Source organism: Thunnus thynnus, chromosome 3 (genome assembly GCF_963924715.1).
Source record: "Thunnus thynnus chromosome 3, fThuThy2.1, whole genome shotgun sequence".
Taxonomy (NCBI): Eukaryota; Metazoa; Chordata; class Actinopteri; order Scombriformes; family Scombridae; genus Thunnus; species Thunnus thynnus.
The window spans coordinates 5,950,654-5,971,069 of NC_089519.1; the positions used below are offsets into that span (position 1 = coordinate 5,950,654).

General features: G+C 39.6%; 1 protein-coding gene across 1 annotated transcript in view; it reads right to left on the reverse strand.

Moving 5' to 3' along the window:
- The window catches only part of LOC137176234 (zeta-sarcoglycan), a 366,313-nt gene that overhangs the window by 277,114 nt on the left and 68,783 nt on the right, over nucleotides 1-20,416 (reverse strand). The gene's annotated exons all lie outside the window — the stretch shown is intronic.

Sequence of the window (20,416 nt, forward strand, 5' to 3'; positions counted from 1 at the left end):
AATTAGTACCATTTTAGTTGAAGAAATAATAGGTGCAGCTTTGGCCAAGGGAACACTCCCAAGTCCTAACAAATTAGTCTCATTTTATCATGAGGAAACTGTAGCCAGGGGACTATCCAAGTCCTAATGAGTTGCACTATTTTATCTTGACAAGACCCAAGACTGATTTGACCAACGGATTGCTGAACTCATTACAAATTAGTTCTGAGTTCTTACCATTATTAGTTCTTACCGTTCTAAGAAAACCTGGGTTTACTTTAGCCAAGAGACTATTGACCTCCTGATTTATTAATTTCACTTAACTTCGAGAGGACCCAGAACACTTTAAGCCCAGGGGTTACAGTATTGTACGAGGTCAAATGATGTTACTAATATTTAAAAGCGAAAAATAACTTGTGCTGGTGGACTATATGTATGAGTCAGCATGCCAGAGTTGGCGTTAGAATGACTCACAATGGATACTTGTATTAATAGAGCTAGTGTAGGAGGCGGTTGGTCCCATACATATGCACACACATGCATATAAAGCAGTGCAAACACAAATGAAATACATTTAGTATATTTGATTGCTATATCAGCTCAGTATATATTTTTACATAATTTGGTACATCTATGAATGTACTGCATGAAGAACAGCACTGATTTAACACTGCAGTGGCTATGAGAACCTATTTAAACATTGTAGTGGAGGAGCAGAGACATGGAGAACTTAAATTACAAAAAACCTCCAACAGAACACGCAACAAGAACATTGCATGCTGAATGCGTGCCTTGCTCAAGGACACATTGACTTTTAGCCAGGACAGACTGTACTTCAGACTAATGTGCTATCTTCAGGGTTGAAAACCATGGCTACATGATATAGCAGTGATAAACAGAGCAGAAGGTAAGAGGCCAGAGGTGGTTCATAGCATTAGCCGGTCGAGGACAGAGAGGACGCATGCATACATATACATCTGTGTGGGAAATTGTAGGCCTGATAAAAAAAGTCTGCAGAAAAGTCAAATATCAGCATTATGGAAGAGGGCTGGGTATGGTTTGAAATGATTTAATGCCAGAACAGAATCAATACCTGTGTTTCAATATCTTACTTTGAGAGGTATTAGGGCTGTGCGATATGACCATGTATATTGTGTAACGAAAAAAGTCATTTCATATTACGCTTTATCGTTTATTTCATTGTGTCGCAAATCACACTCTTTATGGCAATATTTTTCATCATTTGGAGGCTGTCCATCTTTTGCTGGGATCACATTAATAAATTACTCTTCTTGGCTTTTTACTCGCCAAGCTTTTATTACACTTACAGTAACGTAACAAGAGTAGTTGTCGTCTACTCGAGTACTTCACCCGGTTCACTGTCTCTCCTCTGCTCTGCTGTGTGTGCAGCACACACACACGGAGGACTCAGCCCCGCCGCAGTGAACCACAGAGAGCAGAGGAGAATAGCGCGACCATAAATGACAGCAAAACGCAGTAGAGACTATGTTTATTTATGTTATTTACCTAATTTATGTGCACTCGTTTCATTTCAGCTCAGTGTGAGAGCCACTAATATCATTTTGCTGTCATTTATGGTCGCGCTACTCTCCTCTGCTCTCTGTGGTTCACCATGGGTGGGACTCAGTCCTCCGTGTGTGTGCTGCACAAACAGCACAGCAGAGGAGAGACAGTGAACCAGGTGAGGTACTCGAGTTGACAACAACTACACTTGTTACGTTACTTGTAAGTGCAATAGAAGCTTTGTAAGTAAAAGGCAGAAAAGAGTAATTTAATCCACAGAGGAACACAGATATGTATCATTATCGGGATATAAAATTACCTATTTCAGGATATGAGATTTTGGTCATGTAGCACAGCCGTAGGAGGTAAAAACGTTCTCTGATCCTTTAATAAAAAAGGCAAATTTCTCACATCTTAAATGTTGTCTGAACATACACTGCCTTGAAAAGAACTTAATCTAAATGAAATTGGCAAGATTTTGATGTAAAGTGGTATTCCATAAGGTTGGGTGACTCACAAAAAGACAGATTACACAATAAAATGGTCAAAACTGAAGCAGCTGAGATAACCTGATTTCTAATCTCTTATATGGGGTGAAGCTCCAAAAACACTGGTTCCTACATTTCCCATTATTCAACTGCCACGTCCTGCCTGGTCACACACCTCCACACCTGCAGTTTGTAATGCAAGCTTTCTGTTAAAAGTTGAAGTCTCAACCCCGAGCTGAGAAAACACACACAGATGACATCATGCAATCATCTGTGATCCCAAAAAAAAATCCAAGAATAAATAAACAGGATTATAAATCCGACCAGTCATTCCATGCCAGCTTTTGGTGTTTGGCAGTATTTGACACTCATGGCGATGTACACATCTGTTGGTACCAAAATAGGTAGTCAGGTTCGACATCCTGCCCTGCTATGGATTTTCCCCATTTTATGCTGATGAGAAGTCCCTAACAGACACATATACACACAACACACATTATCCATCTGTGCCTTTCCTTTAGCAAATGAACAAATGTGGGACACACTCAGCAGCACATCAGTTTTACCCGTCTCTCTATCTATTATTTGGGTATATTATCTATTATTCAGACCCCTCTCGGTTTTGTTCCCCTATCTCTCCTCCTCTTGCTAGCTACAACCTGTCTCATTTCTCGATCTCTCGCGCTCTCACACATTCCATATCTCTTCGTCTTTTTTCCCCCCATTGCTCTCTCCCATTCTTTCTCTCTCTCCCTCTCTCTTGTGTGCTCTCGGTTATCTGCTGTAAAGTAGATAAGCATTGGTTTTCAGCGGCGGGAGGAGAGGGAGAATAATACACAACATGTTCATGAGAGGTGGAGGGTAGCAGCTGAAGTCAAGGTCGAAGTGCTTGTGGTGTCTGTGTGTGTGTGTGCGTGTGTGTGCATGTGTGATTTACAACCCCATCTCCCCTGTCTTTATCTGTATCCTTATCCAAACCTTGGCACCATTTCCTCAGAGAGTAGACACTATATAAAGTGTTCACGCACTCACACAAACACTCACTCACACTCACACACACACTCACACACACAGACTTGTCAGAGGCAGTGGTAGATCATGAGCTAGTGAATACAGGATGATGCAGAGCAGCCCAACTGACATGAATCACAGTCGCCCTTTTCTTAGCTATTTCCTCTCCTTTGCCTTTCTTCTTTCTCTCCTCTTTTCTCCCCATCTTTATCCTCCTCTGCTTCCTCTCCTCCTGTCTTCTCTTCCCTGCTCCCTCTTCCTTTTCTCATTTCCACTCCTCCACCAGCCTCTCCTCCCCTTTTTCTTTCTTTCTGATGTTAATCTTTATTCATTCTCCCCTCTCCTCTATTTATTGATCCCTTCTCTCACAGTTTCTCTCCTTTCTGCTTGTCACTAATTTCCTTTAGCTAAGACTTTTCCAGGGTAAGTTAATGCATACTTTTATGTATTTTTTATGAGGGTATGGTATAGCAAAATGGCCATCAAATGATTCACTTCCTCACCTAGCACCCTCAATCTTTTTCCTCTCTTCTTGGATGGCCACAATGTCATCTTTTCTCTTTCTACAAGTGTTAAATACTGATGTGTGGGTGTGGCTGCTTTGGAGATGTGGACAGGTAACTTATGACAGAGCTGGTCTGAGTCTATGTAGAGTAGAGCTGCAACAATTCAACAGCAAAATAATGAATGCCACGGCTGAAATTTCACACTGTATATAACAATCACAACAAATGCAAAACAGGCACACTTTCTAAACTTCAAGCAACTGACTGGAGATAGTGGTGAACGAATGGAAATCGTTGTGTCATCACTACAGCCTCTTCTGTCTGTCCTCTCCTCTGCTCCCTGTGTCGGTGTCTGACGGAGGGCGGGGCTCAGCTCCTCCACACACACACACATACACACACACGGAGCAGACAGCAGCAGAGAGGCTGCGGTGGAAACAGTTAACCAGATAAAGTGAAAGATAAAGTGCGATGGCAGACCAGCCCCTCCTCTCTCTGCCAGCGGAACCTGCAGCCATGAATCACATCAAAGCGTTCTTCATTCTTTCTGAACTCGACTCAGTATTTTCATGTCAAAATTATTATTTATTTTATTGATATGTTATTTTTGTTTATAGATACTGGAATGATAATGGTCCAAAATGATGTAAAAATGTATCGTTTTTAGTGAAGTAACATCAAATTTTCTTGGGGGGAGAATCTGGGCCTCCAGAGCCCTTCTCCTGTAAATTATTACACACATGGCTCGGTGAACATGAATAAACTTATCTGGAACGATTCTAAAGTACTTTTAAGTTGCTGGTGTGCAAATATGGGTCCTGGATGCACACAACAGCACCACTGCTGAAAAAAATCCTTGGGGAAACGCTTAAATTAGTTGATTAATCGACAAGTCGATCGACATAAAAATAGTGGGCAACTATTTTGATTTCCTCTACTCAAATGTGAATATATTTTCTGGTATCTTTAGTCCTCAATGATAGTAAGCTCAATATTTTTGGATTGTGGACAAAATAAGAGATTTTGGCAAATAGTTATGTATTTATTTATTTTTTTTATGATTTTCTGTCATTTTTTAAACCAAACAACCAATCGATTAGATTGAGAAAATAATTGACAGACTAATCGATAACAGAAATAATCCTTACTTGCAGTCCAACTGATAAAATGTTAAAATAAAACCACAAATCCTCAGTGTAGTTGATAAACTGCAGCTGCAAAATATAAAAAGAGCGGTGTTGTGTCGAAGTCTGTATTAGTCTGTATTTGAGGTGGAAAAGACTTTGACACAATACCTGTTGCTATGAAAGAATAGCCTATCTCACCTTATAAGTGTTGCTGACTCTCTCTGAGTCTGCCACTTCTATCACACCTCAATAGACCCTTTTCACGGCAGTCAATGACTTCCACCTGCGCTTGGAAAAGTAAAAATGTCTGCTGTGAAAATAGTTTATTAACAAACTGCCATTAGCAAGTCACACACTTAACCATTCACAGACAGCAGGAGTTGGCTAACCAATTAGCAATGCTCATAAAGCCCCACAAACTGCTGCACATCTTATTAGACCAGCAATAAATGTTAACATTAACAATGTTGATGTCTAACCTTGAATCTGATGTTCTTTTTTCCGAGCTGCTCAAGTTCAGCTCTCTGATAGCTCGCTGGTTTCTTCTCAAGTGCAGCTGTTGTCCATGACAGGGCTAACGTTAGCTTAAAAAAGCTAACTGTTAATTATTGTGTAACTGCTCCTACTGCCTCGTTTTCACTCGTCGACTTGTCCTCAAACTTTCTCCTTTCACCGTGCTCCTTGTTATTGTTGTATTAGTTGTATGTTTCTTCATTTTCTTTTATTTTTCAATAAATGTGTCAATTCTGTGTATATATGTGCAGTAGCGCCTGCCAGTAGCGGCCAGAGTAACAGCATGGGCACGTAGCCCTCATAATAAAAAGCCAACATTATACCGATATAAATAAAACATGATGTCCCTCTAAAGAAAAGAACATTTTTACACATTTGCAAATAATTTATAAATTATTTATTTATTTGTTAATACTGAGTGCTACTTTTATTAGGATGGATGGATGTTTACAGACATGGGTCGTTAGCACTTATTCTATTACCTATTCTACCTTATTTGTTTACATGATAATTTCATGATGAAGTATATCCTCATCGTTTAATTGTTTAATACTGTATTTTTGTTAAATCATTGTATGGTTAGGTGTGTTCAGATGCAATAACTAATGTATTGTATGATGGTGGACTTACTACCTATTTAAATCAGCCAAACATACAAAATGTACATGGTTATATGTAAGTATATTAGAAGAGAAAGATAAAAAGCTTTTATATTTAGTGTAGTTGCCCGAACTTGTCTCTCAATAGCTTGACATTTATTCAGACCATGGAAATTTCAATAAATGTCACTCATAAAGAGTAAATCCCTTGAAGTGTTACATCTTACAGGCACTTTACTAGACAAATATACTGCACTTATGGCTAGGAGACTCAAACTCTTACTGTAATATTCATACAGATGTATCTATAAATGTCACTCGACTGAGAGCAAATTGTAGTGTTTTTCCCAGTTTGTGTTTCTGGCTCTGCTCATTACTTTACCCACCAAGTTGCTCAGTGGATTAAAGTGTTCTATTCGGTTTTATAGGAAAATCAGTGTGCCAACATCACAATAGGTGAAAACAAGTAAGACACGATTCATCTCTCCTTTGCAGGCATCTATTGATGGAGTTGATGACCCAAATCTAAGTCCCCATGGTTCAGAGGCATTGCAGCGTCTTTGTGTGCTTGCGCTTGTGAGATGAACACAGCGCTTTAAAACTGAGGAAAAAAAAAAACCCAGCTAATGCATTTCACAGGGGGAGGAAGAGAAGAAGGTAATGAGTGTGCATTTGTGTTTTGTGTATATCTCTGTGTGTGTGACTACCAGTGTTTGTTTGTATGCATCAATATGTGTGTGTGTACCATGACAAAACTCTCCACAAACCTGTGTGTGTGCAGCTATCCATGCTGTGTGTAGAAACCTCGCTGCATGTTTTCACACTTTATTATGCAACTATGTGACTTTGACCACACAGACACACACACACACACACACATATACTGTATATACATGCACAGACACACACGCACAGCCACACACACACACACACACACACAAACACAGCCACAGTATCGGGGAGCTAATTATTCAGTGATAAAAGGCCAGCCAGAGGGAACCCAGTAATTGAACTCCAGTGAGCGAAGCTTGGAAGCACCATGCCGTATCCAGGGTAATAAGAAAAGTTATTATTCACCTCAAAGACACATACACACACACACACACACACACATACAATGGAGCACATATATTGGAGCACATATATTGAAATGCACACGAAAAGACACACTTAGTCAAGAACAACAGCATACCATTCAGACAACAAAACTCACATGCCTGCAGATTGTCGTTTCAGACTTTCCTGCTGAACCAAGTTTGACGGATGATGAAGATCAGAGTATGGAACTGTTGCATAGGCAACTAAACTTTGAAATTATTGACTTTCACACTCTACCTATTGCTGTTCTACTGAATAAATTACAGCTCTCTGTCTTACTCTTTGAATGTATTCAGTAGGTTTGCAGGAAGGAAACCGCAACATGTTCAGCTATCAGTTGGGCTGCAGTACGGTAGTGCGCACACACATTCATTCACACACACAGGAAAAGAGCATACAAATGCTCACTTAGACTCACAAAGCATACATGCATGTGCAGCAGGCTTGTGTAGTTCATGTTCTAGTGCACAGTATGTGTAAACTATTACTGAAAAGTCGCTTTTCTTACAAAATCAGACGAATATGAAATTTAAAAAAGCAGAATAAATGGATGAAACTGTCGATGTTACAGTTTGCCCTTCGTTCTTCTCATAAACACATTCCCATACACACATATAGACTTACACAAAGACACAGATCTGTCAGCTCAGTTAAACTGGCCTTTAGGCTGACACGCTGATAGCGTGCATCATAGCAGAATCAAAGTGACATATGATGGCATTTAAATGGAAAATATAATTATTTTCTAATATAATTGATTCTTGTTCTTACTAATGAGGCATTTGTCTCTTAACAATCTCTCCTAAAGGTCATCCTTCAAATCCTGTTTCAAACATATCTGAACTAATGGATGAGCGCACTTGAAATAAACCAGTGAAATCGGAATTTAACAGTAGCTTTTTTATTTTTTTAAATTATAATTATTTTTCCAGGGTTTTTAATTTGTGATGCATACATACTGTATGCAGTGTTTTCTGGGCTCTGTGTTCTTTGTTGGTAGTATTTTGATGGTAAATGTTACTAGATAGTTTTTCAATAAGCTTTGAGTCATCATCACTTTTTTAATCTTACGGGCATTATCTCATCTTCATTTTACAGTGGATGTGAAAAATATGTCCTTGCAGAAATATGAAGAAGACTTCAGAAATGTCAAGGTGGAAAGAGTGAAGGAAGTGTGAAAGAGAAGGAAGAGGGAAAGAGAGGGAGAGTGCTTCCATAGAGTAAATGTTCCTTTTTTAATCTACAGCCTCTCTGCTCCCCTGCATTCATTATTCCTACCTGCCATCCTTAGGGACCCAAGCACACATACACACACAAAGGCATACACACAAGAACACACACACACACTAACATGTAACATGCCATTTGGACCAAAACATAATCTTCTTCCCGAGATGCAATCATACATAAATCATTTTAAAGGTCCAATATGTAACTTTTCTGCATTAAAATGTCTAAAAACAACTAGTTCTGTGTTACATATTTTGTTGAGTTGTGTACTTTCATTATCCCAAATGTTTCCAACAATGTTCAAACCCAGAGAAATCCATAATTTTAATCAAGGTCCATTTCATTTGGTCACCAGTCAATGGCGTCATATCTCCTTTGCGCATGCGTCAGCATTGTGGTTGCCTGCCAGGAGCTGTCATAAATTGACTATTTATCTAGTTTTAAGCCACATTTTTACAATACACTTTTTAGATCTTGGTTGTTTTGAACTAGATGAAGGATTTTAGTCATTGAACATCTGGATCTAAGGTTATCAGAGAAACAAGCTGACGTTATCTGCAGCTCAGCTCGCAGCCTCTCCAGACGTCCTGTGTCTGCCGTACAGCTGATTTTTGACATGAAACTGCATTTTTTAGTGTTTTTACTGGTCTGTTTGTTTTGGAGAGGTAATGCAGGTAATTCCACTTCTGGTAAAGACCTCCTGAATAATGAACACTGAAGAGATCCTAACCGATAGAAGCTGACTGCAATGACGGTAATGGTGGTTGTTTAATAATGAAAACAACAACTCCCATGATCCCACGCTATTTCACAACATCCTCAAACTCCGTCTTTTGTGATTGTTTTGATTGAGAGACCACAGCGGCACACCGCATGAAAAGTGGGATTTTCGGCAGTGAGCAGCACTGTAAATTGCCATGGAAATTCAAGTTAACGACTGTACACAGGAATTTGTCGGCAGCACAGAAAACTGCCAGGAACTGATGTTTTCTGGCAGTTTTACAAGCTGAGAGAAGCTTGGCAGTTGACCATCCAGCCTCGCAACGAGACAGTCGCTTCTTATTTGGTCAAAGCTCTAGCTGTGAGTCCGAATTTGCACAGTGTGGTTAATGACATCCTTCTATGCGTTTTTTACTGTGGCTTTATTATAACACACTGATTTAATTGTTTTCCAGCTGCCTGTAAGACGTGCTATGAGACAGTACACAGGTACAGCCAACCGCACCTTGCGATTCAGGTGGCAGCCATGAAGCCTGGAGTTGACTGAGAAGGAAGATTAATTAGATTAGATTCATTAGATTAGATTAATCTTTGTTGTCATTGCACAGAATACGAGACAATGAAAGGCAGTTCAGCATCTAACCAGAAGTGCAAAAGAAGCAGTAAAGTACAATTCAGTGTAATGTACATATGTATAATATACAATATATAGGTGATATAAATAATGAATAAACATGAATAATATTGTTGGTCAATGTGACATTTTTCAGTTACATTAGTAGATGTATTGTGTCATCACGCAGTGCACTGAGCAGCACTGATTGTGTTTGCAGGCAGAGTGTACTCGCTGCAGAAGACATGGATTTCTGGAGGGGCATCACCATTGATATGATGAGGCAGACGGCACCTTTGACAGGGTGTCTGGGTGGATCGTGCGGCCTCCATCCTTTCACAGCCAGGAGCTCTCCGACCTGTGTGCCACACTTCAGGCAAGACTAGAAGCTAATCCGAAGTACACGGCTACACATCACAGACGTCTGCACTTTAGACAATATTGAGACAAAATGCCACCAAATACATATGACCCAGAGGCAGCAAAATGACATTTCAAGGCTCATCTGATGCCCACTTTGAAAGCCACTGGCTAGTAGCTAACTAACACCACACCCACACCCACTCCAGCAGCACAGAAGGACAAAGACATAATGTCTGCAGGCCCAGAGAGCGAGACGGAAAGAAGGATGAGAGCGATGGTGTGGAGCTGCTCTACAGTCACTACACCCAGCAGAAACTATTCTGTATAGGCTTCCTAGTTATACACATAACTTAAAGTGTATTAAATTATCTTTATTATTATTGTTATCATTATTATTGCAAGGGAGGGGATTACCCATGCCTGTATTATAATGGTCAAGGGGGTGACCAATAGCAACAGATATACCAACCAATCACAAGTGATTTGTCCTTTTAAATGTCTGTGGTTTCATCCAATGAATGTCTAAGTGAGGCTAGCCAGGCCAGCTTTCACTGCTGTTCAAATGTTAATCAGAGTCATTCACACCCCCGCCATGCCCTCCACACTCCTGCAGATCTCTGCAGGGGGTGTGAAGTCAACCCCCCACCCCCTTCACCCCTCCACCCACCCACTTACACACACACACACACACACATACACCCCGAGGTTTGCTCTTGACAGTTCGTGGCACAGTCCAATGTGGACTTCACAGGCTGTAAACAGCCATTAACTGCCGGGAATTAGTGAGGTTTGCAGGAGTGCACGGGGCCAAAAATTCAGTTTTTCATGCAGTGGAAAATTACATATTGTGCGTTTAATGTCAATCCACCCACACACCAATACATAATAACCTCAGCTGTGATAATCTGTAGACTTATCGACCCTCTGTTACTGAAACCACATTGATCTATTCCTCAAGATTGCTTGTGTATGAGCATGTGTGTGTGTGTGTGTGTGTGTGCGTGTGTGTGTCTGCGAAATGATAAAAGAGAGGCTGTTATCTGTCCCAGCTACCTGCTGTGTATGTTGACACTCATCATGGAAGGCGTGTGCGTGTGCGCATGCAGTCTTCATGAATCAAAGCTTACTGCATATAAGGTCAACAGGTACAAATCTCTTCCTCTCAGCTAGGAGTCATGTCTCATAAGTCGGCTGGTGACTGGACATGTATAATTTTCATGGTGATTTATCAACATGGACTATTCAACGACCTCATCTAATCACATTACATACCTGAACTCTCCTTCTCTGTCTTACACACACGCACACACATTTATGGACACATAACACCTCCTCATAAAAAGTCAGGAAGGATACAGAAGACATTGTATATCTTTTAAGGGAGTTTGGCGTGAGCCTTGTTAAGCTCAGAGGCTCAGAGGCTGTTCAGTTGGGGCATGGTTTTAGCACCTTCAGCAGACACTCCCCCAGCATTTCAGAGCTCAGAATACTGCATGTTTTTCCATGATTTTGAAACTTAATTCTATATACTATATACTTATACACATTTTTCTGTGGTGTGAAAAACTCAGATCGCATATTTATTATTGTTTTATGCAGACTTTAAGCTAACGATTAGCTTTACACCATTATCTCATCCAGTAACTACTGTTTGATCCTGATTTTCTTGACATTTAAGCAACAATTGATGTCATACTTCCAGCTCCCTCCATGTTATGTGTGTCACTGCATATTGATTGAGAACCCGTTACCCTGTAAAGCCTTTGAATTCCAATAAGGCTGCCATTCTCTCTCACACACACACATATATACTTCACAAGGGCGTAGGTTTGGTTCCCATCCACCTCATCTTCTCACCAAGACAACAACAAGGTTACATTTATTCTGTTAGGTGCTCCATGTCACAACAGGGGTGTTAGCGGTTACTGCATAACCACTGAGATGATAGTGTTAAAAATGCTATCAAATATGAATTAAGATGTATAAAGTTGCATCTTCTGCATTTAACAAGTCTTGCAATACAAAATAAGACAAGTGTGTTTTAATGAGCAGCCAGACAACTTTGAACAAAATCCATGCTACTTCTCACTGTTGCCTTACCAGTGTTAGCAAGCCAAGACACAACATGCAAATAATACAACTTCTGTTTAGGTGGAATACATATTCCTATACTTTTGGCTGTGACAAGCTGCCTTATGCAATGTGAAATAATAATTGGATGCTCACTTGCTGTTAGGATATGGTGTTATGCTGTAATAAAATGGAACTGGTGAAGTTGTATTTTGACAAGGCATACTCATTATGTGATGTCAGTCAAGAGAACAATGTTGCAAAACACCTAGAACAACAAAAATGAACATAGCCTAATTCCCTTTTTAAAAATGTTGAATAATTTTGTGCTTTTTTTGCATTTCAATGTCATGTTTATGAATAGCAAAATTGTAGAAACATGAATTTGATACAATTTTTTTAAACACATATGTCACAACTCTTTACCCAACATTTCCACTCACAAATTCATGAAAACCTTGTCAGTGCTGAGTTCAAATGTAGGCTTCTCTTTTCACAAACAACCATAACATTACCTCTATAACACAACTGTTTCTCTTGTACCCTGTAGCAAGATACATTTGAGAAGTAAAGCAATTCACTAGATTAGCAGGAAAGTTGGATCATGTATTGCACAATGTCGGTTGCAGTGTGGTGCAGGTTTCCAGTCGTCTCAGTAATGGTTTTAGTTATTAATAGTACTTGTACTAGTGTCTCTTAATGAACGTGGTAATGATTCATTTTTAGAGATGTTGTACATGGAACACCGCCAATAATATTTACTCCCATAAGGGAATTCTTTTGCTTTCCTTCATTAAGAGGTCAAAGTTCACGGTCAGCTACTGACCAGGACTCTGGAAAGTGTTCAGAGTCTTGCTGAGGGGTTAATGCCCACTAGCACAGGACTAAGAATCCTCTAAAGACAATCTCTGTAATCACTGGGCCACCCAGGCTCTTGTAGTGGCAACTGGGACATCAAATCCCATTTAACACTAGAGATCTAATTTCATTTCATTCAGATTTAATTAAATGTGGCTAAAATCTTTTTTTCCTCAATTTCAGCCTTATCCATCAACGCTTTGTATTTGCCGACCCTCTTGGGTGATCCCACAGGGATTCTTTTTTCCTTTACCTTTTTTCTGTGACATTTCAGAGCAATTAATAATTTGGCCTTGCCATATCGTCACTACTGTGAGAACATCAAAAAGGTTGAGTGCCGCTGTGAATAGTGTGAGTGTGAATACTAAGATTGTCAAGCAAAAAGTGGAAAGGCTAAGCAATTAGGCCTAGACTAAAATGACTGCATATCATAAAAGGAGAATATGTTTGAACAGATGGGATCTAAGAGTCCAAGGATGAAATCATGGATGTGTAGACCAACAGAAGAAAGTTACACTACATGACACTGAATGCTAATGGCGAGCAATGACAGCAACATTAAAAAAAACCAACCCTGGGGCGAATAGGAATGAGTTAAAAATGAAATCAGTGGTTAGATTTTTGGAGGGCAGGCTGGATGGATTCACAAGCTGACAGATAAACTTACTGAAAGCTTGAAAAAGACACTTCTGATGTAGGAAAGAAAAATCTTGGATTATTTGGAGAAGATTTGTAAAAAAATATGAAGACACTAAAGGGGATTTGGAAGTAATTGTGTTTGTAGACTGTCAGGGCTGACTAGGGAACAGACTTAATTTCTGCATCCTTCAGCTCAGTGTTTCCAGTTATAACACATGCATATTCTAGATGAAGCACTGATTATCACGAGCCAAGAGTTGACAATGTGAAATTACAGGTAGTGGATGAAAGAGTGGATGATGATTAGCAGGGAACACGCTGGGACAGATAGATAATATTGCTGCTGCAGCCTGATACTAAGTGTCAAATCTGCTTTTGTCTGGATTGATGCAAGTTATTTTTTGTTGTTTCCTCCTAAAATAAGCATTTTACTCTGTAGGGTTGGGTGATATGGATAAACCGCTCTATCACTTTATATGTAAATCAATTGAGAATCTACCAAATAGGAATGCCTGTTACTGGACAAGTCAAAGTACCATCACATTGAGGCAAAAATCCAGTATTGCCAAAAACCAATCCAGCTCATTGACTTCCACAGTGGCCTACATACCCAGAGATATTAGGGGTATTGCTATATATGTCCAGCCCTAAAGAAGAAGAAGAAGAAGAAGAAGAACAAGAAGAAGAACAAGAAGAAGAACAAGAAGTCCTCTAATAAATAGTCAACAGGTGTGACTGCTCATATAATATGGAGCAGGTTGTTCATGACAAAGAGTATGTAAAGTCAGCCATACTACTCTGGATGAATAAAGATTACAAGGATGAAAGAAATCCAGACATTGTGCTTATGCTAGACACAAAACGTTGCTGTCCGGAACAATCCTCCTCTACCGTCATCCTTCGTCATCTGTCCTCATTGCTTAGAGCTGAGTCAGGGAGGATACAGCAAACACTACAAATGAATCAGTAGCCACACTGCAAACACAACAGAGAAAGTGTGTCAACTGAGGGCCTATCCTATGTTTACACAAGTGGAGACGAAATGACATTGCTGAAGATTTAAGAGTGATGCCAAGTATTTCCGAGCTCAGAGAAAAAGGAAAAAGAATATGGCGAGTTAAGCAAGTAGATTTTAAGTTGTCATCTAGCAGCAAGTAGAGATATGACGTTTGGGAGCAGTTTAGTGCTGTCAGCACTGAGAAAGTGTAAAAAATGGTAGCCATATGGTCAGTTTCAGGAAGCTGTGTTCAAAGGAAAATAAAATGGACTGTAAAGTCACCTTCGAAAGTACTTCTAAAAGAAGTCAAGTGCATAATGTGAAAAGTATTCTGTGTGTGTGTATCTTGACATCTCTTGCTGTGTCAGGGGCCTCTGCTCTGATCCCTCTCCTCCTCCTTCGAGGGAGCGAGGGAAGGATCACTCCTTCTTCAAAGTCTCTCTTTCATCTCTACCCCATCACACCATCCTCTGGGGGGAGGGCGAGGGGGAGCGGCAGAAGCAGACAGGACTGGCTTTTTATACATCCATCTCCTCCTTGTTCCTCTCCTCCCTCATTTCCCCTGCATTTTTCCGGGGCAGCGTTAGCCCTCGATGACGTGAAAACTTTTTTTTTTTAAATTTCACTTAAGTTTTCTGTATTTCCCCCCCCCACTATATCCATTTGTATTAACCTTTCTCTCTGTTCTTCCCCCCTCCAGTCCTTTCAATTTCTTTAATTCCATTTAAATAGTCTAATTGAATAGGAGTTACTCTTAGGCTTGATGGCCAATGGGAAGAAAGGTACAATATCTTTATTTATGTGCTGTAATATTTTAAAATTACATATCATCTTCTATGCAGCCAACAGCCACTTTGCACATTTCCAAGTAGCTTTCATTTATTTGGGTCTCCAACAGCATTTTTAGCAATGGCATCTATTTCCTTTCTCGAATGTTAATTTTTAAATCTGGAACCTGGCATGAGATGTGTGCATTTCACTGACACATCCAGACATGAGCACTTATACTGTACAGAACTGTATGTCTTCATGAATTACCTGTATTTTACTCCACTTTGGTCTGAAGCTAAAAGGGATGTTTGATACACCCTTTTCCACAATGGCATGGTGTGGACTACAGAGTGTGGGTGGCAGGCTATTTTCTTGTGTTTCCTCACTTTCCACCAACCCCTCTCCAAACGCCCCCCCCCCACCTGGGGACAGGCTAAATTTACTGCTTCTGGTTCCCAGGAGTTTGGGAAACTCCTGTTCCAACAGACTAACACAACCTCAGGGATGGTTAACTCTCAACTCTGGGATTTACACCCTGCGTGATCACTTTTGCTGCTTTATCCCACACAGACACAGGCAAACACATACACATAGCTGTGTGATGGTGCCAGTCACATTGCTTTCCAAAGGGATTTGACTGGGATTAGTGTGTAAAAGCCAGTATCCACTTGATAATGGTGTATGCTTGTTTATGGTTCTCCTCTTCTCGCTGTGTGTGTATGTGAGAGACTGTGTGCATGTGCTTTTGTGTCTGTTTTTATTTTGGCCACCCGTCAAGGAGGGCACTTCATTATCTCCAAGCTGCTATTCATCTCATGGAAGTCTCAGCTAAATCACTCTTTGAGTCTCTCATCTATACTATATTGGTGTTGCTCTGTTTCTTAGTAAATCTCTCATTTTATCCATCTATATTGATCACTTCCTGATTTCTCTTTGTCTCTCCATCACAGTAGACTATTAGATTTAGAAAGGTATAAACTCAACAAGCTATTCTTTGAAATAATTAAGCGGGAAGTAACATTTTTCAGTAATTTCAGGTCAGTCAGAGTTGAGTAAGAGTTGAGACATTTCAGTCCTCCATCCGCTGTCATGCAGTTTCAATTTAGAAATGCAGTTCCCCTGCTGCCTTAAAGTGAGCAAATTTTTCATGTGATGAGTCAATGCAAAGATGCAAATAGACAGGAATTCACATCCTTCGCAGAGGTTGAAAATATTCAACCTGAGTGAAAAGTTTGTGCGTATTGCGTGGCTGAACTGGTGGGATTCAGCAAAGACTTGCTGTTAGACAGCTGTTGAGAGCTGGCCAGCTCTGGAGGAAAGAGCCGGGGAGCATGTTGATGCTGTTGATGATGATTTCTGGAGGAATAAACACACACTGGACCATCCCACCATTCACACTGGATTCTGCTCTAGTCCCTCACAAAACATCTTAAATGCCGGTGAGTTCATATAATTTTAAATTTACACTGTATGTAGATATCTATGTGTATAAACATGTCGCTGCCATATTTATGCCTTCAGATGATATTAATTTAAGTGTGGATGGAGCAACTATTGTTTGCAAAGCATAGCTATGATTGATCTGAACTCCATTCAGAAAACAAACATTTTAAAAATTGTTTGCTTGTCGTCGCACAGACAGACCCAACAAAGCATGAATTCAGAAATCGACATCATGACGTCGTTATTTCGGCATCCTTTTGATTAGATAATTACAACTGCAATTAAATCACACAAAAAAAGGTTTATTTTGGGTTCATATCGCTTTAAGGTCTGTAGTTGTCGTCTGGGAAGTGCAGTAAATCTGTGCAAAACGAACAGAGAGGAGTTGATAATGTGTCTCTCAATATTTACACATAAGTGTCAGTATGACTGTTGTTAGCAGGAGGATTGAGTCATCATGATGGCAGATAGGCTGAGCTTCAGTAACATCACTGTGCTGGCTCTCATTGTTCGGGTGGGGACTAGTCCGTGCCTGCTGTTGCTCGCTGGCTGTTTGGGAATATAACACAAATGATCCTGCGGTCAAACTCGTGTGAGTAACGCACGGGGAAAAAATTGGTTTTGGTGTGAACACAACATTAAGTTGCATCAACAACTGCTCACTCACATTAACAGGTGTCACATTTGCTTTCTATTCCTGTTTTCTCACTTTGAAGAGTCTTTATTTGTCACAATGACCTTATAAGTAGCTGCTCCTGTTGGAGCCTGATTGCACCAGTCAGTACAAAGACAGCATGGAAGGCTGCTTTCAATTAGCTCATTAAATTCTAAGTGTACAGGGGTTAGGGTTAAATTTGAGACTGAATTTGACACTAATCTTCATCGTGGTTTGCCTTATTTTCATTATTATGAAAAGAAACAACCATGACTCACTTTAACAGGTATTAAAGATGCACAGCAAGTTTCCATCAAGTATATTTTCTTCAATCTACAAAAAAAAGAGTCTCTGGAGAGTTATAATTCTCAAACAACGCCTGCTTGGAAGTCTGCTAATACGCTGATCGAGTTTCTTTAAAAACTTAATAAGTTGAGTGAGCTCTCAGCAGTACATTCATTCAAATCATCATTTCAAGTTTTAAGACTTTAAGTCAAGTGAACTCATGTGTATCAGTTCTGAAATGTTCTGAAAATCAAATCTATCCACTTTTAAAATGTTGAATTAACTTGAGATTAATAAAACTTACTCGACTAAAACTACCTGGAAGATATGAAATATTACTTGGGGCACTTGAAAATGTTCTACAAATCATGTCAAACTGAATTAAAAGTAGTAACAGTAGAGCTATTGGAGATATTTAACATTTTTACATCTTAACATAAAATGTACCCACTTCAACAATTCCCTCGTGTGATTTATTCATTTAATTTATTCAGAAAGTACTATACACTATCAATGTTGATGTACCATGAAAAGAGTTTTTGTCGTACAACCATTTGTCAGATAGAACTGCTCTGTAGGTTGAAATAATGCTCGTAGCTGAGAGTTAAATCTCAGTAGGTGGAACCACAGGAAAACATGTTTTCTGTCTAACATTAGAATTACTTAATGGAAAAGACAAGCGTAAGAGAGAGTTTTAAGGAGCCACCTGTTGGAGCTTAAAGGAATAGTTTGACATTCTAGGAAATTTGCTTTCTGCTGAGTTAGATGAGAAGATCAATACCACTCACACATCTTAATTATGTTGCTGAAGCCAGAAGTAGGAGTTTAGCATAAAGACATGGAAGTAGGGGGAAACAGTTAGCCTGGCTCTGCCCAAAAGTAAGAAAAAACCTGCCTACAGTACCAGTACTTGAACTAACTCAACTAATATCTCTGCCTCTGTAAAAAACATTTGTATTACATTTATAATCTATTTAGGACTAAACACAATTACATTTGCTGCCGCAAGAAAAACTCTGGATCTGCCTGATCATTTATGTTGACTTCTTAAATTGGGGAGTGGATGGCTTAATTGAGTCCACTTTCTCATCCAACCCCTGATTTGACTAAAGTTATCTCCAATTATCCATCCAATACCAACTTAAGAAACAGAAATGAAAGGCACTCTGACAGACCAATGGCAACTGGTTGACTAGTAATGTCAGTTATGATATTAATTAGTTCAGTTTCTCCATCCCTGGCTACAGGAATATTTGTGCTGGATATTTCTTGGGAGCAATTGAACGTTCATCTTCCAGAAGACATGTAAGGTGATGGTTTGAATCCCTGTAGCAACTATAAAAAATGCAGCAAGCAAAATTAAACACACTATATTTTTCACCTTTCACCCACATGTAGTTTTGTTGCTTCCTTAAGCAAAACACTTGTCTTACCGTCTCTACAGTGACAGACTTGTACAAATGAATGGGAAAATGTGACTAATCATGGCTACCACTGCCTTCAGCCAGTTGCATTTTATTAATGTCCTCCCTGGCAGTATCATTAAGTGATTTGCACTAATGCTCACTCATTTACCAAACAGGCACGCTTATTGAAAGGTATTCATTACTTGAGTCCATTGCTTAAAAAAAAACTACCGTATATCAGGGGATTAGCTTCACTCATTGCCCAATGATTGGTTGGTTTAGATGCCATGAAGTGTTTGGTGAAATTAATTACTAGCCATTTAAACACCAGTTGTTAGATACCAGGAGAGCTGGGGGTTGGAACACTCTCTTATTGTTAATACTGTAATCTGAGACGCAGCTGTCTCTAAATAATCATTTGACACACTTCATTGAATTAAGATTCATTAAATCAGAAAGAAAATATCCATACGCCCTAATACTGGTAGGATAAATGGTTAGATGAGGTGTTACGATACATAATGCTACCCAAGTGCAACACAAGTAATCCAAGAGATTTCAAGGCTTGCAACTAACTATAATTAAGATTGATGGTAAAAGCTGTGCACAGTGTCACAAACCCCATGCAACCGCAATCATCATGGGAGCACATTAAATGAACTGTTAGTCTCTTCATGAACATAATCATTTACAGTGCATTGCTGCCTGCATGTTTTAGAATTGGAAGTAAACTGGCCACTAGAACCTTAATAGAGATAGACATCTTTTCTTCTCCAAAAAAGTACATTTTGATGAATTCATTGCATTATATCTCTTCTTCATTGAGTCAAAGGTAAAGAATTGTTCTCTGTTGTCTCCAGAAACTACAGTATATACTGTAGAGAGCTGAATCTCATCAGAAATTGTCAAAACACGGGCATGGTGGTCGATGGAAAAGTCAACAAGATATTGTATTGTAAACTGAGCTGTCATTTTAGAGATTCTTGGTTTCAGTAGGACAACGCTGAAAAGCTCCTTTCAATGGAGAAGGGCTGCCTTTTATAAAACCTGACAATTTACCCTCACACCAGCACAAGTTATTTTCATTTCCGCTATGATGTCTTGCCAAGGCACATAGTGTCTGTCTGCCTCTTTCATCGTCTAGGATTGTGCTTTCTACAGGTATGCCAAAGCCAAAGGCCGTGCTTTAAATTCATTATCAGCTGTCTTAAAGATGAGAAGCCAATCTGTCTGAGAGGTGTCTGGAAGGCTCCATAACGCCGTCATGACAGAATGAGCTGTAGTGAAATGCCAACACACTCCCTGGAGTGTGCTCTGTGTATGTGTGTATATGTGTGTGTGAGTGTGTGTGTACGAGACAGAGACAGCGGTATGAGTAAGAGGGTAAGTGTCTATTGTGTGACAATGCATGTGTGTGTGTGTGAGATGGGTTTTTAATGCCAATGTTATGGCTTTAGCAATGCAGACTAAAGCAATAATTTGGCTGCCAATAAACAATAAAATTGAATAAAATGAGGTAGC